This window comes from Pleurodeles waltl, chromosome 11, assembly GCF_031143425.1.
Source record: "Pleurodeles waltl isolate 20211129_DDA chromosome 11, aPleWal1.hap1.20221129, whole genome shotgun sequence".
In the NCBI taxonomy this organism is placed as follows: Eukaryota; Metazoa; Chordata; class Amphibia; order Caudata; family Salamandridae; genus Pleurodeles; species Pleurodeles waltl.
The window spans coordinates 802285500-802311903 of record NC_090450.1 but is presented as its reverse complement, the minus strand read 5'-3'; the positions used below and the strand labels follow the sequence as shown (position 1 = coordinate 802311903).

General features: G+C 44.7%; 1 long non-coding RNA gene across 2 annotated transcripts; it reads left to right on the top strand.

Annotated features, from left to right (window-relative positions):
- Positions 1 to 82: 82 nt before the first annotated feature.
- On the top strand, positions 83 to 25563 carry LOC138266130 (uncharacterized). Of its 2 annotated transcripts, none has more exons than XR_011199469.1 (6): positions 83 to 346; positions 21190 to 21388; positions 21486 to 21549; positions 21635 to 21697; positions 22093 to 22156; positions 22260 to 25563. It is a non-coding gene; the product is annotated as an uncharacterized lncRNA (long non-coding RNA). The 2 variants fall into 2 exon arrangements; XR_011199470.1 differs by having other exon boundaries at positions 83 to 215; positions 22260 to 25545.
- Positions 25564 to 26404: the final 841 nt, after the last annotated feature.

Sequence of the window (26404 nt, the reverse complement as noted above, 5' to 3'; positions counted from 1 at the left end):
CTCAGAGTACAGCTGAAGCAGCACAAACAAACTCTCTTGCTTCCTGCTTAAAGGGCCAACCCCACATTCCGCCACCGACAACTTCCTGCACAGCGCGCCCGCAGACACCGTCAGCCAGCCTGCAATTTAGTTATCTCACGATTTTTCTTTCACGTGACGTGACCACTTATCGGGCAGCTGATCAAAGATTGCAGAATCGTTTACAGTGTGTGGGGGTACGCATGCCGTTTGCTCATCAAGATAAACCATGATTTTTACAAGAAGAACAACGAGCGCTGTCCCCTGGCCTGAAATTAATCATCGAGGAAATGCTTTTCCGAAATCGGCGTGCACCACACAGTTACACGTTTGTATTCTGATATGTTCTCAGCCTTTGTATAGCGCCTTCAAACATTAGTATACCTCTGCGTATCGAACCAGACTTTAATTCTAGAGGGTTGAGGCAACAAAGGGCAGGGGGAGGGGGTTAACTAGGTTGCACAGCACCTTTACCAAGTATTTGTACTATTACCATTATTTTTTTTAAATAACATACTGATTGTTATTTTTAAAACGAGCACTGGCATAGCCAATAGGTCTCGGCAATGCCTGAGGTATTCGAATTGTCACAGTGAACGTCTTTTAGATCGTTTACTGTAGTCGTCTGTAGGGTTTGTGAGGCAAGCTTCCATGTAGCAGGCATCTGGCAAAAGTGCACACAGCTATTACATATCCTAACTGAGAGATATAACACTCCAATGAACAGCGTCTAGGAGTGGGGTGATTGGGAGGAGGAAAGAAACACTTGTCCATACAGCATCAACTACTGGGCAGGTTGGGGGGAGGGGGGGGGGGTATAAAGTGACCCACAAATAACCTCCTGGACTGAGGCCTGACAAAACTAAAAACCCCACTATACAATAACAATTCTCCTAATGCCTACCTCATCCCTAAATAACTCACCCTCTCCTTAAACTTTCTAAACTTTCAATCCATTGAATATATCATGACCTACTGACCTCCAAACTTGAAACACTTGAACTCCCCCAGCCCCCCGTTTAATCTTAAACCTGTAAACCTGCCTACATAGAAATTTCCCTTGAGGTAACTTTCTGCTCTGTTTCTTATGTAATATTGATCAGACCCTATCTTCCAACCTGTTTCTCCAGTGTCAAACCCAAATAACCTTCTGTAAAGCCTCGCAAACTTTTGGACCACCCGCCAAGCAACACCTCTTTCCAGCAACAAATGTTTCTTACAACCCCTGCACACCTGTCGCAACAATGGACCCACATGGGACCCAAAAATGTTTCCATTTAACAACCTCTAAATTAAACAAGCATTTGCAATGCAATGGGTCTTGCATTTGCATGAGTTAGAGCTATTGGCGTTGTAAATTTATAACTGGACTTTTCTTGCCACATAAATTGGTCAGCCCTACCTGCAAATTAATGTTTCTTCAAATGCAACATTAAAAAAATATATATAATGCAAATATGAACAAACTTACACTTAAGGAAATCTAATATCATCAAGGCTTTTGTAATAAAGTCTTCAAACCTTATATGGTGCTGGATTGAATACAATGGCAAGGAAATGTTGGCATTTAAAGATGTTATACAATTAACTTTCACTCATGCAGTGACTTGGGAGGGGTGGTGGGGACGGCAGACCCGAACAGAAAACTGAGGGACAAGCCGTGCGAGCTGATTCTATGCACCACTGCCGCTATTCCATGAGCATGAGCGCGAAGGAGAGAGGCAGAAGAAAAAAGTAGTTAGCTCACATAAAATGTATCGACAATTATGAGAATCCATGTAACAAGGTCAGTCTGCAAGATGGTAACAAAACCGCCCCAAGGCGGGACAAACATAAAGCATTTACCAACGTCCTCAAGGGATTTTTGAAAGGCAAACCCGCAAACGAATGAAAGTGATGGGCGTGGTTAAAAGCCCACAATACTTACAACAAGTCGGAAGCGCTTGAACGAAAAACACAAATTACGGGGATGGGAAAGTGGGGAAAAACATAGCTAAGCTACTCTTGTGGTCCTGCCACACCTACCACAAAATGGTGGGTGGCAGGCCCAAATTGGCACATATATATGCAGTGGGCTAAATCCTTTAGGGGATGTAGTCCAAAGTAGCACAGATGTCTAGACTGTGCCACCTTTTTTGCCTAAATGCCCCCAGGGGATAGACCTCCCTGTTGGTCAGCTGTCCCCCAAGGCCCCCATTAGGGAGACTGGATGCAATACCTCGAGTGAGAAATTATTCTTTAACTGAAAACAATGCAAAGTAATGCCTATATAATGCCCATATTCAGAGAAGGCATTATATAGTTGGGAAACAAATAGTGACCAGTGTAAGCACATGCATTTAAAATGGCTTCCCTGGTCGCTTACTATGTCTGACAATCGTCAAAGACATAGCCTGGACATATCTGCTTGTGCAGATATGCCCTTACTTGTAATATAATACACCCTGTGTTAGGGCTTTAAGGCCTGCCAAAGGGCTGATTTACATATATTGCATGCAGTGTTTAGGGGACAAGGCAGACAGGCTGTGTGCTGTGTTTTCAATTTTGTCTGCACCATGACAGTTTGCAATGGCAGCCTGTCATGTGCTTGGTGAGGGGTCCCTTAGGGTGGCAAATTTGTGCTGCAGCCCTTTGGCCGAGGTACTGGGGCACCATTTACTAGGGACTTACATTGCTTACACTATAACTTGCACCCTCGCCATGCACTGCTAATTACCCTAGATATTACAGCACTCGTGACAACTTTTATAACCTCAATAAACATATGACTGAACCATTAGAAGTCAAATTATTGAAGAAAAAAGTGTGCATGGTGGGGACGCGATTTATAGTTACCTCAGGGCATGAGTTATAGTTACTTGAAATAATTCTATAACTGTTGAATTTATATGTTTCTTTGCGAGTAAATTCCGAACCTAACTATAATGTCCCTGTAACCTTTGTTTTTTTAAGTGAATTTTTAAGGTTTATATATTTATATTTCCTAACTTTAACATTCCTGTAGCCTTTGTTTTTTCCAGCAAATATATATATGTACACATATACACACACATAGACATAAATGCATATAACTTTATCACCGTTTGACAAATCTTTATGAAACTTTCCAAAAACGTAATTAATTAATCTACCTCTGCTCCTTCCTCGAAAGTTTCGGAGTGATCTGTCCAGATCTGGGCAGAATAAAAATGGAGGTCCTAAAATGCAATTTCTCATGGCAATTTCCATAAGGAGTTTTGAACAGCGCTATAGCCAAAGCAGCTAAACAGATTTACAACAAATTTGTCTGAAAGCTAGACTTTTACCCAGGAAGCTTGCTTTTTGTGATTTGGTGTACATGTGTTCAATAGTTTTTGAGAAATTACGGTTCAAAATATAAAGATATTTGGCCAGTTAGGTACGTGGAATTCCTGTGGGAGACACACAGGCATGCAACTTCAAAAAACAGAGCCATCCAATTAGCAGATAGCCCCAGGGGAAAAAAAACCTATCTCGCCCCCACAGGAGCTAAAGGAACCCCCAAGTCCTGTGGGAGCTCCTACACTGATTGGTTGGCTGCAACCTGAATAATAATGTTGCCACCATTACAGGAACCAGCGCCTCTGTCCTGTGTTCTGAAAATAAGGTGTAAGCAGGGAGGGTAGGCGAACTATGGCCACCTTTATCTTGTGGAGGGGACCCTAAAGGACCCTGGGTCAAATTGAAAATAAGTTTTGTTTTTGGGGTGCTGCAATCATTTGGGAACCATTGCTAGCCCTTAGACTCCTGCGGGCATTCCTGGGAAAACAATTTAACAAAAACAAAAAAACTGTTGATGTTTGTTGGGATGGGGATAACTATAGCTTGTGCCCCCCTCCACGCACAGTTTTTTCTTCAATAATTTGACTTGTAATGTTTCATTGGTATTTTTATTGATGTTATAAAAGTTGTCATGAGTGCTTTAATATCTGAGGTAATTAGCACTGCATGGCGAGGGTGTGAGTTATAGTTACCTTAGACCGCAAGTTATAGTTACTTGAAGTCACTCTAACTATAACTGCTGAATTTCAATGAGTTTGTACGAGTGAAATCTGAGCCTAACTATAACGTCCCTGTAAACGTAGTTTTTTGTTTTTTTTGGTGAATTTCTAGGTTTTTTAATGTAAAGTAATTTTCATTACTATACGTTAATCTTAATCTAACCACCCTTCTCGGCACCCAGTGTGCAATGGGATCACTGGGGGAGCCTCAAGGCCCCCACGGTTCCAAAGCTCTCACCAAGTCAGAGTAAACAGCTATGTCCCTGGGCTGGCCACCCCTGGACATAGCAGGAGCCATTATTGGCTTCTCGGGGAGGGCAGAACAGCCTTCCTTCAGCATTAGAATTTGCCCCAGGGAGGTGGTGGTCCCCGGGGCAGGGAACCTGCAGTGCCCCCCGCATTCATTTTCACATTAGCCCTGGGGAGGTGGCATCCCTGGGGGTGTGGCTCAACCGCATTCGCTGTCACATTAGCCAGTCCTTGTGCGCCCCTCCTTTATTTTTACATGCTCTCAGGACCTGGCCCACAGAGGGCTTTATTAAAACAAGCGTGGGAGACCACACTTTTTTATTTAATTTTTTTATTGTTGCCCAAATTTGCGAATTCACCGCATTTTTTTTTTTTTCTTTTTTTAAGAAGTGCTTTTTTTTGCCCTGGGGGAGTCCTCTGGGACCCCAACACCAGAGCTAAAAGGTCAAGGCGACACTGGCCCCTTTTCATTTTTTAAAACTTTTTTTGGGGGACTCGGCTGCAGCCAAGTTCCAGGATGGCTGCCAACACTTCCTGGCTGAAGTGTTGGCAGCCAATTTCCTTCACGAGCTCGTTATTATTTGCAAATCTTTCTTGCCTCTAGATATCTATTTTTCTTTTTCTTTTATTATCTCAACATAAAATAGTGAAAAGCACGCTTCCTGGACCAAGAGCTACCTTCCTTCCACATTTGGTGTAATTTCGTCCTCCGGTTTGGGGTGTTGTCGTGTCTAAAATCTCTATGGGAATTATAATGGGAAACACACTTCTTTTAACTCCTCGCTTTTTCTCGGCCCCCACTTGATGAATCACCTTGACATTTCCTATGCACAACAAGAGTCTCTGGAACACTTTTTTGGAAAACTTTGTGAAGATTAGTCAAACTGCACCAAAGATATAGGCAAGTCAAAAAACGCTTTTTCAATAGAAACATGGTCCTAACTAGAACTTCCTATTGGTGACCGCCAGTAGGAAATGTGTGTGTGTGTGTGTATATATATATATATATATATATTAAAGTCTATGTGCATAATCAAATGTTACATACCACAATGTATTGTAAACCAATATCAACGAACAGTCTTTTACATGGTACAAGCTTTCATCCACAAAGCCTAATTAGAAGCATACAATATGGTGAATTTTTAAGAGTCGGACGTAATTGTTCAGAGGAAAGTGTGATGAAACATGTAGAGCACATACGTTAAAACAAAAAATACTGTCAAACCAACATAAGAGTGAGGATCAAGATATAAGAATGATAATGACATAGAATAAGGAACTTTGGGGGTTATTCTAACTTTGGAGGAGGTGTTAATCCGTCCCAAAAGTGACGGAAAAGTGACGGATTTACCACCAGCCGTATTACGAGTCCATTATATCCTATGGAACTCGTAATACGGCTGGTGGTATATCCGTCACTTTACCGTCACTTTTGGGACGGATTAACACTCCTCCAAAGTTAGAATAACCCCCATAGTGAGATTACAAAAAATCTTGAAACAACATTGGACTTTATTATATAATGACCCAGATCTTGGACCCCTAGTGGGAACAGGACCAAAAATTACACACAAAAAAGCACCTTCCATCAAAGACCAACTCATTAAAAGCCATTTTGTTGAACAAATACCACAAACTTGGCTAAAAACAGACAATATTTTCTTTAATTGTTTAAAGTGCAAAGCTTGCCAAATTGGTGAAAATAGAAGAACAGTGAATGACACCATGGGACACACCTTTAAAATCAATCAGAAAATAACTTGCGAGACCACCTATGTAGTATGTGTTTTGAAATGTGGGTGTGGTTTAAAATATGTAGGCAGCACTATTTGTAAATTAAAAAAACGCATATTGGAACACATCAGGGCTGTCAACAATGGTGACTTGAGTTACGCAATGGCGAAACATCATAGACAATGCCAGGGACAACATTGGAAAACCATGCGATATTTTGGAGTAGCAATACACATGGAGAGAGTATGCGGGAGAAAGGGAAATTTAGGGGGAACACAACCGTACTCAGCTCCCTATATAACCAAAAACACACAAATGGAGAACGGGGTTCTTCTTATGCTTCGAGGGATAGACAACAAGGGTACCAATTGTGCCCTTGTTTCCTCGTGGTCCTCTGTTAGAGGAAGGGGGCCAGTGTGAGATGGGGGAGTAGTGGAAAAAGAGAAACAAGGGGGAATTTCCTTTATGGACTAGGTGGTCTCACACACTATATAGTGTCATGCTTCATCATTTGACCAACTAGCCCCACCCAGGTAGGACAGTGCCACCTGGGCGGACTCAACCTCACTGTTAAAAGAACAGGAGGGAGTGCGTAAATCAATTCTAGGTCTGGAAAGATCGGGATCCAGCTAATCTAGGGAATAAAAACACCTAAACAGATACCTGTGTGAAATTAAATAATAGGGTCTGTTTGGTGTGGTTAAAACCGTAGATTGGGACACCTCTGTGAGAGCAAGGACTCACAGGGTCACCTATCTAAAGAGTGGTAGCTGACATGTTTCTGCCCTCAGTGGTGAGCCTAGGAAGGTCTCAGGGCATTCATCAGGGCAATGGATCCCTAAGACTCAAGGTATGAGTATAAGAAAACACTGTCCGGTTGGTAACAGGTCTAAAAAGTTAAGAAAACGGCCTACCTTACAAAGGGAATACCTTGAGGTGGCCTGTAGGGTATGAAACAGATAGACAATGAAGGCAACAGTGTAACACAGCACTACACAGCATATTTTGGAGTCGCACATGACCCGAAAATGAAAGAAGGGGCAACAGGACACTGAACTGCGTCGCTTGTAATCTAGATATAGTATTAAATTGAAGACAAAGACCCCGTTTGGGTTGAACACCGATGAAGAATTATTTGTACATCTGTAAAAAATCTAGTGTAACAGTTAGTTGGGACTCTACCTTCAAGAGTATATATCTATTCACATTGAACTCACAAAAGCAGGATTCAATCCATGTAACTGTAAATACTTATGTCCATTAGAATGTAATTTATTGTTTTTAATCACTGGGGTTATTTACCAGGATAACAGTGTTGATGATTCTCACACCTATAGAAAAACACATTATATTAGATAGTTGAAACATGAATATACAAATTGTGGTGAGGAATCTGTTTTATTAAAATGTTGATTGTAGGAATTCCGTAAAAAAGCAGTTATACTCACAAATATTGACAAAACATAAAGAATAATGTATATTGGTCCATAATTGTAATGAAGGTGAGGATTTGATTGTGGGGTTCATGGTTATTTGTCCCTATGATATATTATATTTGCGAGATAGTGTCTGATATTTAAAATAATGTTTGTTAAAAAAAAAAAAATATATATATATATATATATATATATATATAATTAAATTAGTCTATATCTAACATATATAATATATGATAACATCCAAAGTAGATCCAGACATATGAATCATTAACATACCACACCCTAGGGCTCATATTATGAATAAAAAAATAAGTTTGGTTGTATAGCTGTCAATTGTACAAAAACAACTGAGGTTAAATAAATCAAGCAACTACAGGTCCCAGAATGCAACATCATAGTAATATGCAAATGGACTATATAAGTGGGGTTTGATCTGACACTGTTCACCTGTGATCAAGACCTGTTTAGGTTGAAACGTGTTGGGTGGTGGATAGCACTGGTTTGTGGAATGAATTAAAGGCTGAGACAAGACCCTCCTGGAGTGTGATGTCTCTTTTGATGGAGTTATATAAGGGAGTCCTGGCCGCTGACTCCTTCATCGGCACCGACAGCAAGAGCGCGCGATTATACTGTATCCAATTGGTGATGTGTGTATAAACAAAGGTTAAGGTAGCGTTATAGATAGGTGAATATCTTACTCACAATGTTAACATTTTGAACAAAAAAAAAACACAGAAATTCTGTAGTTAGTTAGAAACACTAACTATAAGTTGCACCCCTGCCAGATACTGCTTTTTACCTCAGTTATGACATCACTCAAGATATGTTGTATGACGTCATTTATGACATCACTGATGACATCTCAAATTACATCTTGATGGCATCACTGATGGCATCATCCAATGAGTGTGCTGTGCTAATTTTCTTTATAGTTTACATAGTGGTGGGTGACTACTATATCACTTTCCAATTACCTTTGTACAGTTTCGGTCTAGCTAATGGGTGTAAATGTTTACAAAAGTCATGTGCTCATAATGCATCAGAGCTATTGAACATGTTATAAATCTTTGTATTCAAGGGTAATTCTGTGTGCAAGTGACAGTTCACTTGTGTTGAGCATGTTCCACACAAGGTTTCTGGTCCGGCAGAAAAGGTTTTTAACAGGGGAAAGATTCTATGTAGTAGATACTAACTTGTGTAAGGAGCCATGAGTTATTATACAGGATCATTTCAACATGACAATTTCTACTTAACATAGAAAGGTATGTGACCAGTTACTAAGCTATGTATGTGTGCTAGAAGAGATTACCTCTTTGTAAACTTTTCATCACCGTATGAAGGGTTCAGGTAGTATGTTCTTTAGCACCTCCAGATCTTGGTTATTTTTATAGCAAATAGTGTTTTGTTTTACAACTCTTGTATAGAGTGTACCAGTGGCGACTGGTGACATTTGAAAGTGGTGGGACGTAAAAGTCAGGGTATGACTTTTATCTAGCGAGTGAAGTGAGCAAGCTCAATGGACAAACATGGGGTCCAGGGTGGGTCTTCCTCCCAAGAAAAAATTAAAAAAAGATTGACAAATGGTGCATTTGAAAGGAAGTAAATTTAGTGAGAAAGCAAGGTTTATAAAGCAGTGGTAATGTATAGTCTTGAAATATTAAACACATTAAAAACTGGACCATATTTTACTGCATGAATATGTTTACCCTTGACTTTAATGTGTGAATTGTACACTGTGACAACTTCAGGCCCTTTAGAGTGTGTTCTTACCTAGTGTCTTCCACTGCATGCAGCATCAACTTTGGAAGAAAATGCTCTAACCAGACACCAGGAAGCACCCACAGCTGCTGGCTGCAATCAGTCATACAGAAATATGTGCAGAGATGTATTTAAGTGGTATAAAAAAAGTGGGGGCTCTCTAAAAGGGAACATGCTAAATACATTTCTGTGAGTCCTATAGTGCGCCATCCAGCCTGCATTTTGGTTTCTCTCTGAGATGTTAATGCATTCAGAAATATAACACAACATCTGACATACGCCTAAAACCTGTCAGTACTGTTGGTTTTGTCAATGGTTGTTAGCTGTTTAAGATAAATGAGTAACAACAATGATTAGTTATAAATATTTAACTTTGGAAATGTTTCAGTTCTGAAATTGGGAGGCTGTGAATTAAATATTATTGAGGCCTATGGAAGGAGTATGGCCTTCAGTTATGTGTGCTTTATGTTAGATATGTTTGCCCTTCACATCTCATTCATCTGCACATTTTCAGTCTCCTCTCTCCTCTTCAGCATCCGCTTTTCACTCTTGCCTGAATGCACTTCCTTGCATCTCCCTCATTTTACCCCCCCAAACCTATATTGCACTCATTCACATTTAAGCACTTTATTTCCTCTTGCTTTTGCCCTCTCAATATTTTGACCTCTGTGCACCCCTTCACACACACACTGAATTTCAAGTGTAACTGGAATACATGACCATTGTTCTGTGTGCTCTGCAGAGTCGGCAACACACTGAAAGGCATTTTGCTTTGACATCAGTCTCAGTGCCAGAGCTCTCAATCAAAGTCCCTCATAAACATGTGGCACAAGTCAAAATATGCACTATGCGAGAATTATACAGTGCACAGAAACAGAGCATGATGAAAAAGCTATCTCTCTTGGGGAATGCAACATTAAGTAATATGTTAAATAAGAGGAACTAAATGGCTGACAAACATTACACACATTTTAACATTCATTGTCCGCGTATCAGTCCATTATTTTGGCATTAATGTTAAGGGCATGAAGCTAGGGCCAGTTTTAATGCAATACAGCAGATAACTGCCTTTACTGTAAGCACGTATTTCTCCCCGTGTGCTTGAGTCTGATATTTAGATTAATTTCACAAGGGAACAAGAACCCCGCTCGTCTTTTGAATCAATTTCGTGAGGGAACAAATACAGCAGCTCTACATCTAAAGGAGCCAGCGATCTTCAGCCAGGGCCTGGGGTGTCACAGGTGGGAAATTATCGTGACAAGGGGTCTCAGCACTATAAAAAAACCACATTCGTTTTATAACACTTACCAATGCCAAGGCACTTAATCACATGTGCTTGCATCCAATCCTACGGCGTGATGAATGGGGAAAGGGTGGGATCTATGTCTGTGACTGACAGATGGGTGCCCTCATGCAGGGATGAAGACTCCGACTCCCGAAACCATGATGCTAAAAGCACCACTGGCCTTTAGTGAAAACTGTCATAGACCAGAATGGAAATGAAGGGGCTTTAGAGCAGTCAGCCATGTGTCACAGTGTAGAAAGTTGAAGCCTGGCTTCTGTCTTCTGCTTCAAGGCGAGGCGGGCTAGGCAGCTTGGGGCAGACAGCCCAGACTTAAATGCATCGATTTGCTTAGAGTTTCGATTGTTAAGATTTCATCTCTGAAGAAATCGATCTATTTATTTATTTTTTGCTATGAATGTGTAGGAATTTCAGAGGGGCACAACCCCTCAGTCCTAAAGGAGAAACCGCCCCTGGAGTGTACACTGTTCTTAGTAGATTTTTTAAAATATTGTGTTAGGTATGTATCGTGTGTTTCACTGTCTGCAAACAATGTGGTACAGAATAGACTCTCTCTATAGAGTGAATACTGTTTACAGTACCCACTTCTCTCCTCATATTAACTTTACTTCTCAATAAATGTTCAGTGGGTGCCATGGGTCTGATGCAGTTAAATGTGTATGTAGTAGGCTATTATTTTTGAATTGGCATGCACTATTTTGTCTTTCTCTAAACAATTGTTAGATATTGAACATTTCAGCCAATGAGTGGTTGGTTGTTAATTTAATCTATGCTACCTATAAGATGTATGCAATAGGCTTAATGTTGCATATAATGCTTGTTTTCAACATCTAAGTGAGTTGGTTCTGTAGAGATAGTACTAATGGGTGATTTTCTCCTGCGCTGTTTTGTATTTACTGCCAGGCCTCTAATGTCATACTAATTTATACAGCATTATGTTTGAAAGTGAGGTTTGGATGATGTGATCAGCAATGCTCCCTGTACGGGGTTGGTACACGCACCTTTCCTTCCTCCACCGCACAGACACTATCCCCAAGCGTGCACTTTATTGCCACGTCACTGCCTACATCATGCGAGAGTGTGAAACTGTTGGTCCGCGCTGCATTAAAAAAACAGGCAGCACAAAAATACAGTCACTCTCTTCTCAGCACAAGAAGTAGCAGTCCATCTAGAGGAGAAATCACTGTGCAAGAGGGCACCACCAAACTGAATGAGGTTTATGTTTTTCCAGGGCCTCAGAGTTACAGCAGGCGATAGAGTTCAGCAGGCGGCTCCTTTTGCCTATGCCACTTACTGTATTCTTATCAAGGTTGGTGGGCGCCGGGCAGCATTCAGGACAATAAATCATGCTTATCAGTAGACTGGCTGTTTCATACAACTGGGGATGATCGCTTGCTAGATAAAATGTTTATTTTTTACTATAGCACTGAGGGCATTGTGTTCTCTCTGTCCTCGAGCATAAAAGCTTCCTGTGCATGCGCTACACTTTCATTGTTTTTCACAAAACGGATTATGTACTTTGTTTTTAACATCACGTTTGTTAGCACTGCCAATCTGAATTAGTCTCTGCCCTGAAAACTCTGGCTACAGGTTCACATACATTTAGTTACAGATTTGCCATATATCAGTCCACTACAGTTGCCGGTAATAGGGTTCCACTGAAAGTTAGATGGTATGTACCATATAGATTCTTTCTCAGTATTGAGGAAGTGCAGTATCGTGCCATTTCTAAGTGTTAGCAGGTGTTACTATAACTCAATGTAACAAAGCTCTGTTCAGTGACCATATGATGTTCCTGCTGTAAATTAAATGTTGAGCCAGTCTGTCTCATCATGTGGACATTTGAATGCAGTTCTTTTTACTTCAAGGTCACAGAGGTGCTCTGCCTTTGCCATAAATGGCAGATCGTTGCTACCTCATTTCTGAAATCCTTGAGTTATTATGGCAGCAAGTCTGCTTCTTCTTGTTTCTTATCTTATGTGGAACCTCCAAGTGTATCTGTCCAGGGGTGGTTGCAAACACACCTCCTTCTTGTTCATGGATCTGCCAAAGAATAGTGTTGGCACTGGGAACTTTTCCTGGTCAGAAGACAAAAGCATGTCTTTTTGCCCTGGAGTTTAGGCAATGTCAGTGAGGACCACCAGCGTGAGGCAGAGAGGTGCCACTGGGGAGCAGATAGGGGCTATGAACTGCTTAGTGACCCTTCTGATTCAAGAATATTATCTTTGACCTTTTAAAAACAAAGTCTTCACTTTTGCTAGTTTTATTTTATACGCTTGCTATTAGTGTGTATTATCATTCGCTGTTGACTCACATGTTGCAGCCGTTGTTTTCAATGGAGAGTGTTTAAAAACATAAAGACATTTAGGGGGTCATTACAACATTGGCGGTAAAAGGCGCTTACCGCCGTGCAGAAGACCGCCAATACACCGCGGCGGCGGCATTCCGCCACAGCTATTATGACACATATCTTGGAATCCGCCGAAATTCAGACACCCACACAAGACCGCCACACCAAAGGTCAGTGATAAACTGGCGGAAACAAATCCTCCACCTCCACGCCAACAGAAACACGCCCATGCTATTACGACCCTCGAATCCACGCGGCGGTCTTTCAACCGCGGTATTCCATTGGCGGTACACACCGCCGTGCTCAAAATACACACATATCCAAAACACCGCCACATTGGACAATTCCAAATACACACACCTGACACACATACAAACAACACACCCAATACAATATAAAACACACACCCACATCACCCACAAACACCTACGACCAAATATTTGAGACGAAGGCCAGAGAGAGATCACAGAATAGACAACCCCACTACACAGAGGCACACAACACCATCACCCACACAACATCCACGCACAAAACACCACACTCACCACAACCATCACCACATACACCACCCCACACATCACCCACACCACCCCATGTCACGCGGAAGACACCCCCGCTTCTCCGAGGAGGAGCTCAGGGTCATGGTGGAGGAAATCATCCGGGTAGAGCCACAGCTATTTGGCTCACAGGTACAGCACACATCAATAGCCAAGAAGATGGAGTTATGGCGCAGAATAGTGGACAGGGTGAACGCCATGGGACCGCACCCAAGAAATAGGGAGGACATCAGGAAGAGGTGGAACGACCTACGGGGGAAGGTGCGTTCAACGGTCTCCAGGCACAACATCGCAGTACAGCGGACTGGCGGCGGACCCCCACCTCCTCCCCCACAACTAACAACATGGGAGGAGCAAGTCTTGACCATCTTGCATCCTGAGGGCCTTGCAGGAGTCGGTGGAGGATGGGACACTGGTAAGTCAATTCTTAACTATCATATCCCCCACCCTACCTGCATGCTATCACACACCCCCTCATCACCCCCTCCCCTATCACTACAACTCCTCACTAATGTACTCACACCACCCATCCCAACACCAAGCCCTGCATGACACAACTAAGCATGAACACCCCTCACTAAAGCATGCCCACTGCACATACCCAGCACACCCCCCCCAACCATCACCACACAACCCCACACACAGGAATGCTTGCACTGGGGTACACAAACACCCACCCATTGCACACCATTACACACACACATGCAATAATCTAGCTCTTATGCCCCTGCAGGAACCCGAAGGACCGTCACCACACCAGGGGGTCCAGGCAACACCACTCCACCCCCAGAAGAGGCCCACAGTGACAAGAGCAGCTCTGCCCTACTGGATCCTGATGACCAGCCCGGACCATCGTGGGCCTCGGGACAGTCAAATCAAATCAAATCATTAACATTTATAAAGCGCGCTACTCACCCGTGCGGGTCTCAAGGCGCTAGGGGAAGGGGGGGTTACTGCTGCTCGAATAGCCAGGTTTTTAGGAGTCTCCGGAAAGCGGAGTGGTCCTGGGTGGTCCTGAGGCTGGTGGGGAGGGAGTTTCAGGTCTTGGCCGCCAGGAAGGAGAAAGATCTCCCACCCGCCGTGGAGCGGTGGATGCGAGGGACGGCAGCGAGCGCGAGGCCAGAGGAACGGAGGAGGCGGGTGGGGACGTAGAAGCTGAGGCGTCGGTTGAGGTATTCCGGTCCCTTGTTGTGGAGGGCTTTGTGTGCGTGGGTGAGAAGTCGAAAGGTGATCCTTTTGCTGACTGGGAGCCAATGCAGGTGTCTCAGGTGTGCGGAGATGTGGCTGTTGCGGGATACGTCGAGGATGAGGCGTGCCGATGCGTTTTGAATGCGTTGCAGGCGATTTTGGAGTTTGGCTGTGGTCCCGGCGTAGAGGGTGTTGCCGTAGTCCAGGCGGCTCGTGACGAGGGCGTGGGTCACGGTTTTTCTAGTGTCAGCGGGGATCCAGCGGAAGATCTTGCGGAGCATGCGGAGGGTGAGGAAACAGGCGGAGGACACGGCGTTGACTTGCTTGGTCATGGTGAGAAGAGGGTCCAAGATGAAGCCGAGGTTGCGGCGTGGTCTGTGGGGGTCGGTGCGGTGCCGAGGGCCGTGGGCCACCAGGAGTCGTCCCAGGCGGACGGGGTGTTGCCGAGGATGAGGACTTCTGTTTTTTCAGAGTTCAGCTTTAGGCGGTTGAGCCTCATCCAATCTGCAACGTCCTTCATACCTTCTTGTAGGTTGGTCTTGGCGCTGGCGGGGTCCTTGGTGAGGGAGAGTATAAGTTGGGTGTCGTCGGCGTAGGAGGTGATGATGATGTCGTGCTTGCGAACGATGTTGGCGAGGGGGCTCATGTAGACATTGAAGAGTGTCGGGCTGAGCGATGAGCCTTGAGGTACGCCGCAGATGATCTCGGTGGGTTCTGAGCGAAACGGAGGGAGGTAAACTCTTTGGGAGCGGTTTGAGAGGAAGGAGGCGATCCAGTCCAGGGCCTGGCCTTGGATCCCGGTGGAGCGGAGGTGGGTGATTAGGGTGCGGTGACAGACGGTGTCGAAGGCAGCCGAGAGGTCGAGGAGAATGAGGGCGACTGTTTCACCGTTGTCCATCAGGGTTCTGATGTCGTCAGTGACTGAGATGAGGGCGGTTTCCGTGCTGTGGTTGGTTCGGAATCCGGTTTGTGAAGGGTTGAGCAGGTTGTTGTTTTCCAGGAAGGTGGTCAGCTGTTTGTTGACGGTCTTCTCTATTACCTTGGCTGGGAAAGGCAGAAGAGAGATGGGGCGGAAGTTTTTCAGTCGGTTCCCCTTGCACAGGCACAGCCCAACACCGACCTTCCACCCTCTGGTAACACCAGCACAGCACCCACCCAGTGGGCCCAAACCTCCCTACCCAGGACAGGTCAATCAGCAGTGTGTCCACCACTACAGGGCACCAAGGGTAACCCACCACCCCAACAACAACAGGGACCTGGGGGCAGTGGTAGTGGGCACACGGTCCAGGGGACGGAGGCACAGGAACACAGGGGAACTGGGAGGGCTGCTATGCGACAGGGGGCGGACAGGCCAAGGGAACCCACTCTCCACGAGGCCCTCTCCTCCATCATGGGAGCATACTACAACTCCCAGGAGACGATGGCGACGGTCCTGGACAAGTTGCAGGAGACCCTGAGCCTGCAGGACGAACTATATTTGGGGTTCAGGGAGGAGCTCAGGACCATCAGTTCCGCCCTGGGCACCATCGTAGGGGTGCTGAAGTACATACAGCATACCTTGAGGGACACCGTGGCACTCCAAGGGGCCCCTGACACTAGCCAGGACGATGAACTGCCCACCACCTCCGCCGGCGCTAGTGGACAGGACGCCCCGCCACAGGACCAACACACCAGCACCCCACCCCCTGCAGACGGACAACCACCACGCAAGCGGTCCCTCAGATCCAGGAACAGGACAGAGCAAGACAAGACCCCCGCCAGGAAATGAGACCACCCTGATTGTCCTCCCACTGTCCCACTTTGTTACCCTGTCCATACTTAAACTGCCCCAGCTCCACTTCCTATGCCCAGATGGGCAGTGCACCTGTGAGACTAATAGACTGGACTCTGCCATGGACATTCCTCCGCCATCACCCATCCTCATTTTACAACCCCCTCCCATTTCCGAGCACTTCAATAAACACCCTTGAAACACAAAACAATCTGGAGTCAGTCTGTGATTTAGTAAAAATGTATTATCAATGACAGTGTCATAATGGGTTTACCATTGTAAAGCTAACATACCTATGTCACACATCACAAGCCCTTGAAGGATGCAAGCAGTTGACACGTAGGTAACCACACCTGTGAAACCGTAATGGAAGGGTACAACTCAGTTACCAAATAGTGATTTAAAACGAGAAACAGGATAGAGGTAGACGTGTGAAAGTTACTGTAATGCTAAAAATGAAAATGTTCTCACCTGTCTCTCACTGGAAATATTGCTGTATGACTGACTCCCTGTTGTCGTTGTCTTCTTCCTCAGCTTCATCCTCATCACTGTCCACAGGCTCCACAGCTGCTACAACACCGTCATCCGGATCATCCTCCTGCAGAAAAGGCACCTGGTGTTGCAAAGCCAAATTATGGAGCATGGAGCAGGCGATGATGATGTCGCACATCTTCTTCGGTGAGTAGAATAGGGATCCACCTGTCATATGGAGGCACCTGAACCTGGCCTTCAGGAGGCCGAAGGTGCGTTCGATCACCCTCCTAGTCCGCCCATGGGCCTCATTGTACCGTTCCTCTGCCCTGGTCCTGGGATTCCTCACTGGGGTCAATAGCCAGGACAGGTTGGGGTAACCAGAGTCCCCCAATAGCCACACACGGTGCCTCTGGAGTTGACCCATCATATCAGGGATGCTGCTATTCCGCAGGATGTAGGCGTCATGCACTGAGCCAGGGAACATAGCATTTACCTGGGAGATGTACTGGTCTGCCAAACAGACCATCTGTACATTCATGGAATGATAACTCTTCCTGTTCCTGTACACCTGTTCACTCCTGTGGGGGGGGACCAGAGCTACATGGGTCCCATCAATAGCACCTATGACGTTGGGGATATGTCCAAGGGCATAGAAGTCACCTTTCACTGTAGGCAAATCCTCCACCTGAGGGAAAATGATGTATCTCCTTACGTGTTTCAGCAGGGCAGACAACACTCTGGACAACACGTTGGAAAACATAGGCTGGGACATCCCTGATGCCATGGCCACAGTTGTCTGAAAAGAGCCACTTGCAAGGAAATGGAGCACTGACAGCACCTGCACGTCAGGGGGGATTCCAGTCGAATGGCGGATTGGTGACATCAGGTCTGGCTCCAACTGGGTACATAGTTCCTGGATTGTGGCACGGTCAAACCGGTAGGTTACAATGACATGTCTCTCTTCCATTGTCAACAGGTTCACCAGCGGTCGGTACACCGGAGGATTCCGCCATCTTCTCATATGTCCCAGCTGACGGTGCCTACGAAGGACAACAGCGAAGAACCAGTCATTATTCCTCCAGGTATGTACCCACAGTTACACACAAGACTACACCACTCACAAAACCCTTCCTGTATGTGTGTTGAGTGTAAGCCTAGCTATGTGTGATGCAGTAGGAAATGAAGCCATGTGGGCCCCTGAAATGGCTGCTGCCTGACCTCTAAAGTGGGACAATGGGATTGTGGGGTAACTGCGCTGGCGTTGTACACCGTCGCGGTAGGCGGTCGTAGACCGCGGCACAATGCTGCATTGGTTAACATTGGACCCTATGGGTCCCAGGAGCCAATGAACAGGTGCGCTGGTGGTGATGATGCGCACCGCCGCGGACGTCACCGCCATTTTCTATCTGTTCAATCACTAGATACCTGACCTTCGATAGGAGAGGACCTACACTGCAAGTGCTGCTGTGACCTCGGTCTGGAAGCGACGATGGCTTCTGTGTCTGGGGAAAGGGCCCCTGCCTTCACTGCACAGGAGTTGGAGAAACTGGTAGACGGGGTCCTCCCCCAGTACACGCTACTCTATGGTCCTCCAGACCAACAGGTTAGTACACAGGGAGCACGTTGTATGGGCTAGGCCGGGGTGGAGAGGGCTGGTTGGAAGAGGGAAGGGGGCAGAGTTCATAGAACATTAATGCATGGGAATGAATGGGCCAAATGGCCAGAGTAGGGAGGGGGCCACTCACGACGACGGTGCAGTTGGTAATGACTGTTCCTCTTCCCTTGTGCATGTCATGTAGGTCAGTGCCCACCAGAAGAGGGACATCTGGTGTGTCATCGCCAAGGAGGTTCGGACCTTGGGGGCCCACCAGAGACGGGGCACCCACTGCCGTAAGAGATGGGAGGACATTCTCCGCTGCAGCAAGAAGGATGGCCTCCCAACGTGGGAGGGGTGCCCGTCGCACCATGACCCCCCTTGATGTTCCGGATCCTGGCGGTGGCCTACCCGGAGTTGGATGGGCGCTTGAGGGCATCACAGCAGACACAAGGGGGTGAGTACACTCACATTCTGCGGACTTTGCGTGCAGTGGAGGTGTCTGGGTGGGGAGGTGGGCTGTGGGTGTCCCTAGGCCAGGGCGAGTTAGGTAGGCAAGGCCCCTCCGTAATGTAGGCCATGTGGCACTCTATCCCACCTCAGCAGAGTACCAAGTCGAGGTATAGTTGCCCCTGTGGCATCCATGTGCGCAGATGTCCACCATTGCCATATAGGCCATATCCCAGAAATTGCATGTGCAGAGGGCAGGAGCACGGCGTAATGCAGGGGGCTGCTGCGTTTGTCTTGTCCGCCAACTGTAGCGGTATGCCATGCACTAAAACTCTCTTTCTTCTGTCTCCCCCCCCCCCTTTTTCTGCTCTCCCTGTCCTTTTGTACATCAGCATCAACAGGCGGAGGTACAGTGGCACTGGAGCACGAGGGAGCTGCATCCCACATGGCCATGGAGGGCCACACCACGGACTCTGAATGAACCAGTGGGACGGAGGGCGAGGGGAGCTTCACGTCGGGCACCGGATCACCAAGCAGCGACACGGACTCGTTCGATAATGTGGGCTCCCTTGTGGTGGCGGCACCATCTGTGCCCCCCACCTCTACAGGTACAGCCGCCACCTCCCCTACCAGCACCGCCCTCCCAGCAGCCCCTCAGCGTTCGCCCCGTGCCCGCTCACCCAGGAGGGTGGTCATCACCTTTGCCCCAGGCACCTCAGGCCCTGCCCCAGTCACCCCTGCTGCCCTCAGTGAGGAGGCCATTGACCTCCTCAGGTCACTCACTGTTGGGCAGTCTACCATTGTGAATGCCATCCAGGGTGTAGAACGACAGTTGCAACATGGTAATGCATTCCTGGAGGGCATTCATTCTGGTCAGGCTGTCCTTCAGCGAACCCTGCAATCTCTGGCCTCAGCACTGATGGCAGCCATTGTCCCTGTGTCTAGCCTCCCCCCTCCAACTTCCTCCACCCAGACCCAATCTCCTGTACCCCAGCCCATCCCAAGCACACCTACAGACCAGCATGCAGACAAGTCAACACACACAAGTAGCTCAAGCAAACATAGGCACCACACACACCACAGGCACTCACGCAAGCCTCAACCACATCCAGACACAGCAACATCCACTGCCTCCACTGTGTCCCCCTCCTCCTCTTCTCCCTCCTCCCTCCCAGTCTCGTCTACACACACACCTGCATGCACCACATCTACAGGCACCATGAATCGCACCAGGACACCCAGCACCACAAGCCGCTCACCTGCACTCACCACCTCCACTGCCATTTACACGTCCCCTGTGTCCTCTCCCAGTGTGTCTGTGACGCCCCCTCCCAAAGTACACAAACGCTGGCAATCACTCACCCAACATCCATCCACCTCACGACAGCCTCCAGTACCTGCACCTGTACATGAAGGAGCTGGTATATTGTGGGCACCAAGCCCTGTGTACCATTGTCAGGAAATGGGGCTTCACGTCAAATATGCTGGATGTTAGAGATGAAAGCTCCTATATGGCCCACCCTTTCCCATGAAATTCATAGTTTGTCTACCTCAACCACTCGCACAGTACAAATTTCAGGTTTATCATTTGCACATTACCAAATAAAGTGTTCTGACTTGTTTTGATCCTATTAACATCTTTGTTTCCATCTAACAGAATTACAAAAAATGTGCTTTATGAACTACTGACATATATTTCAAAATATTTGTATAGTTAATTTACAAGCTACTTAAATGTTGTCTGCTAGAAAACAAAACTGACATTTTGCAGCTTTTCATTTCGCACTTTACAAAATCCTCTAAATTTGCAGTCAGAGACAGAAAAGTAACCACTAATCATCAGGATAAATTGTAAAAAGACATAAGCATTGGACTTCTGTCTTTAAACCCACAGCAAATGTGACAAGATAAAAACAAGACTTAAAGGCACCTTTATTTCTCATGCACTTTCTGAATGAACCAAATACCTGTTTTTGTCAGCTTGCAGGAACAGGTCAGTTGGCCCTAAAATAACTCACAGTGATAAAATCTGATAGTCATAGCGAGTGGGCGAGCAGATCTCTTGAGGCCCGTGAAGGCTGTATCAGAAAAGGTCTAATGCACAATACAGGTTTTTAAATTGATGGTAACATGGAACCATGTGAGCACTCACCTGAGTTCATCTAAACGGAAACCCCAGGTAGCCATTCAGTTGCTTTTATTAGTGGAGTCTCTGGAACTGTCATGCACATTGTGTTTGTAACTTCTATAACTTATGCTGAATATCTTATTTCCAATCGCAGACAGTCAACATTTTGGATTTGAAAGGGCAGATGTGAGAACCTACGAAGACCGGGTAATTCTGTAGATGTTCCAGGTGGGATTACGGGTCTCCTGATAAATCAAGTTCATAATCCACACCTCTTCTTCTATTAAAGGTTGGTCGGACAGTGCAAGTTATAGATCTGAATGAGCTGGCGTGCTTAGAAGGAGAAGGACCAGGTAAATATTTGGTAAATCCCCCTTCTGAGTCACCTGGCACATTCTAATATGACAACATACTTTAACCAACATTTAACCACTTTTTCTTCTGTTGCAGGCATCTCAGATAGTACTGCTCATAGATCAGAAGAGGTAGACGGGAGTAGTCGTATAAAGAGCAGGTTATTAGTTGCTAATTTTTCCTTGTGGTGCATCTGAGACACTGAAACATATTCAGGTGCTTTAACCATTTTTCTTCTTTTGCAGGCATCTTATACAGTGCTACACGTAAATTTGAATGGGCACACATGAGGAGAAGCAGAAAGAAAAGTAATTATACATTTCCTTATACATTGTACATCATAATACAACAGGGAAATTGTACATTATAATATAAAAGCATACTTCAACCATTTTTTCTTCTTTTGCGGGCTTCTTACACAGTGCTACTCATAGATTAGAAAGGGCAAATGTGACTAGAAGCAGAAAGACAAGGTAAGTTTGGTAGTTTGTCCTTGTGTTGCATCTAAGACACTGGAACATTACCATGTGCTTTGACAATTTTTGTCTTCTATTGGAGACTTCTTAGATACTGTTACACCTAAATTTGAATGGGCAGATGTAAAGCAGACAGACCAGGTAACTATCTGGTAACTTTCACTTCCAGTGCATCTGGCAGAATATAAACTAAAAACCAGTTTTAACCATCATTTCTTCCATCACAGGCATTACAGACAGTGCTCATTAAGAGATGGATGGGCGCATGTGAAAACAAAAAGAAAAGTTCAGGTAATTACTTGCTACATTTTCCAAGAGGTAGTTCGGGACTGTCTGACAGATTGCAATCATGAGCATAAGAACCAACTTAAAAAATCTACCTGTGTTTTTCCAGGCTTTGCGGCATAGTATGCTCTGACTGATTACCACCAAAATGTTCAAGAGCAAAGCTGTCACTTCTGCAGAGGACAATGTTTCACCACAAAGAAGAATGGATAAAGGAAATTGTGGCGTCTGAGGCACAGAAGCCACGTAGCAAGGTTCACGTACAACTGGGAGAGCTATTTCAATACAACCCAGATGTAGGCCTGATTTACAAAGTATGTATGGAAGCAAAGATTGAAGGAGACTTTTCTACTGGGAAGAAAGGGAGCAATGGCTGGAAGCCAGACTACTTGATAAGCCATCTATCTAGCAAAGTTCATGAATCTGTTTTGGTGACCCTAAGAAACAAAAGTGCTGCTGTCAGGCTGGGTTTTAGAGTGTGCACCATGGTGACAGAAACTGCCTCTGACAGAGCAAACTGACTAGAAGTGGTTGAATGGCAGAGATCCCTGCCTGAAGAGATAAGAATCTCATCAACAATGTGTTGCTAGTAGTCAAGATGAACACTTCAATGTTGTCTGTTAAAGATATCCATGACCACCTCATATTGTATGTGAAAATATCAGACAGCTGGAGGAACAAGAACTATGCCTTTGAGTTTTTGAAGACCATAAGCAGCGTGATACACTCTGGCAGAACTTCACAATGCTCAATATCATATATTGATGATTGATGAAAGCACAGATATTTCAATTACAAGAATGCTCATCCCCTACTTTAAGTTCCGATCTGTAACATCAACAGAGCACAAAACAGTGTCAGGGTGAATATTAACTTTGAGTACATGTAATGCGGAGGCTTTCACTATAGCTGTAAAAGGCTTCTACGCTAAACCTTATGAGAATGGTCATGTTTACGTCAGATGGTGCATCAGTGATGTTGGGAAAGGACAATGGTCTTGCAGCCCACCTTAAACAATCCATTCCCCTACTAGTTGAGCAAGACTGTTTTGCGCACTGAGAAAATTTGGGAGTTGATGATGCTTGGAAAAAAGTGTTGATGATCTGGGAAATGGAGATGTTATTGAGGACTGTCTACACTGTGTTCTCCCGGTCTTCTGTAAGGAAGTCCAAGCCGGGCGAAATTATTACTTTTGTCACAGAATGTGAAGCGGTCCCCTGTCAACCACTGAATGAAATGCGGCAGCTTTCCAGGCATTTTGCAGTTGGTGCACTCTTGCATAATTATGAGGTTGCTCTTAAATAATTGGAGCATGAAAAAGTTGAGGCGAATAACCCAATTGCTTAATATTGCTACGAGAAACTATCTGACTCAAACTACCAAATTTCCCTTGCAGCACTGAATGACACGGAGTTGTTTCAGAAAAGCTCTTTGACCACTGTTGAAGCTGTACAGTATGCAAGAGCAAAAATTGGCCAAATCAAGGAACAGTACTTGGGCAATACTGCCTTTTGGAACAATACAGTAAGAAACCTGATGGATTTGCCCAAAGGAGACCGAGAGTATAACAGTGAGCCAATTTTATCTTTCATTAAACTTCTTTGTGAGCACATGGAAAGAAGATTCATAGAAGATGAATTAAAGGAATGGACAAGCTTTGATTTCCATGCAGTAGCACCACAGTCACAGTTGGATTTTGGGAATGAGAATGTACAAAGACTTGTTGAAAAGTATCAGAAGGTCTTGGTCCTGGGTGATTGTGACACACCTGATGATGTTGTACAGCAATACAAGGATTATAAATATGTGGTGGCAGAACATGTAAAAGGTGGGTAGTTTAGGACCTTTCAAGACATGGTGAATTTCACTCTGCAGAATGCTGCACAGGACGATGTTGTATGTCAGCTTGTTGATGTCTGTGCAACGTTTTTAGGCTTCAAGTGCAGACTGTGAACGAGGATTCAGCCTCATTAACTCAATCAAGTACAAATTAAGAAACAGATTAGAGGAGAGCCATCTAGATATGCCGATGAGGACAAAGGCCTACTTCTAAAATGGGAAAGTTGACTTAGATTGAGTTTATCAGCATTGGAATAATGGCAAGGACAGGCGAGAGAAGCAAACATGTCACACATCTAGTGTTGGCACCTGACTTGTCTATACTCTGAGACGGCTCCTCTTACTGTCCATGTGTGGCTTGGGTATGAACATTTCTCAGTCTGATTCTTGGCAGGGGCAACATAGCATTTATCAGTAGTGTGTGCATCAAATTGTAAATGTTAGGTAATTGTACAACTTGCTGTGTTTGATGTACACAGCCCTCTACAGCACTCTGAGGGTATTCAGTAAAGTTTCATAATGGTTCAACCTCCTGATTTCTCTAACTGGGGTGCAGGTGGTACTTACTAGGGAATGTCCTTGTGCCACTAGGTCACAAAACTGCCTTAATGCCCTATTATCTGGAGCAATGTTTGTAAAAACGTCCTTTTTTGCTTTAGTTGGAAAACAAAAGTATGGAGAGGCAAATGCCAATTATCTTGGTAGTTATGTGCTGCACTTGCATGAATGGTCTGTTTCTTGGTGCACGTACCCTTAGCTGCAGCGCACAGAAACCTTACACTGCTGCACAAAGTGGAAAAAAATTAGAGGGAACATGCGTCATCAGGGATGTAATCATCAGTGATGTCTTTGAGATGTCATCAGTGATGTCATAAATTATGTCATAGACCATGTCATGTGTAATGTCATCTGTGAGGTCATAAGCAGTGCAGGGGGGTGCAACTTATAGTTAGTGCTGCTAACTAAAGCTGATGACTTTCTCCGTTTTTTAGTTCAAAACATTAACGTTGTCATTGAAAAATTCTCCTAGCTATAACTTTACTTTAACCTTTGTTTTTTTTTGGTGAACTTCTAAGGATTTAAAAAAAAACAAAAATAGGTATTTTGATTACACCTAATTATAACGTTACTTTAACCTTTGTTTTTTCAGTGAACTTCTAGGTTTTAAAAAAAAGTTAATTAATTATTTTTCTGAGTGTATGTATGGTAGAACAATTTAATTAATAAATTGTGTTCAGACATTATTTTGTCAAAATAATATTTTTTCATTGTAACATAACAGGATATAGTTCACAATTTGGAAAATCTGTCTAAAATATGTGTGAGTATTAAATAGATACACAATTTCTATTGAAATACTGAATATTTATTTGCTCCATTATTGTAACTCTGATATTGAGACATGTTACCAGCAATCTTTTTTTTTAGGTGGCTTTACTCTCACTAGAGCCTCGCAAGAAGCTTATGAGACACTGGCAACATCGTGAAGTTCTACATTTAATTGTAATCTATTGTATACAGTTCTTTATCATATTTTCAGTTATTAATCAGTGATAATCTATAATAAAGTAGTGAATAAAAGATGGTTGGATGTTTATTTATTTTTAAAGTGATGTCTCTCATGAGACGTTCGCAGGAGACGGATTCACAATCCCCTGCGTGGACTAAAAGGGGGCTGGACTTCCTGTGTGCATAGTAGGGTATGTACATGGACTAGCTGCTTCTTCCAGACCTCTCTCTCAAATGATGGGTGTGTGTAATAGGGTGTGTGGAAAGAGACTGGCCTCTCTGCTGAGACCGCAGTCTCAAATGACGGGTGTCTGTACTAGGATGTGCATAGTAGTGAGTGAAAAGGGACTGCACTTTCCTATCAGACCGCTTTCTCAGATGACAGGTATGTGTAGTAAGCTGTGTACATGGACTGGCCTCTCCTGTCAGACCGGTCTCTCAGATGACTGATGTGCATAGGAAGGTATGTGCATGGACTGGCCTCTTCTTTCAGACCACTCTCTCAGATGACGTGTGTGCGTAATAGGCTGTGTAGAGAGAGCGAGACTACCCTCTCCGCTGAGACCTCTTTCTTGGATCACAGGTGTGCATAGTATGCTCTGTCCAGGGACTGTCCTCCCTGCTAACCACCCCTCTCTCTAATAATTGGTGTGCATAGTAGGGTGTGGGAAGAGACTACACTCTTCTCACAACTCTTACCAAGCTGATGGGCATAAATAGTACACTCTGATAAACACCATCTCCAGTAAGACTCCTTACCACAGTAGCAATTGTTCATACTACAGTATATTCAAAGATCATCTACTTCTTTCTACTCTTCATGATCCTGTGAGAGTCTTGAGAGATCATTCAATTTTTTAAATATAAGAATTACCCATCTGCTCATTACTGTACTTACGTCTTACA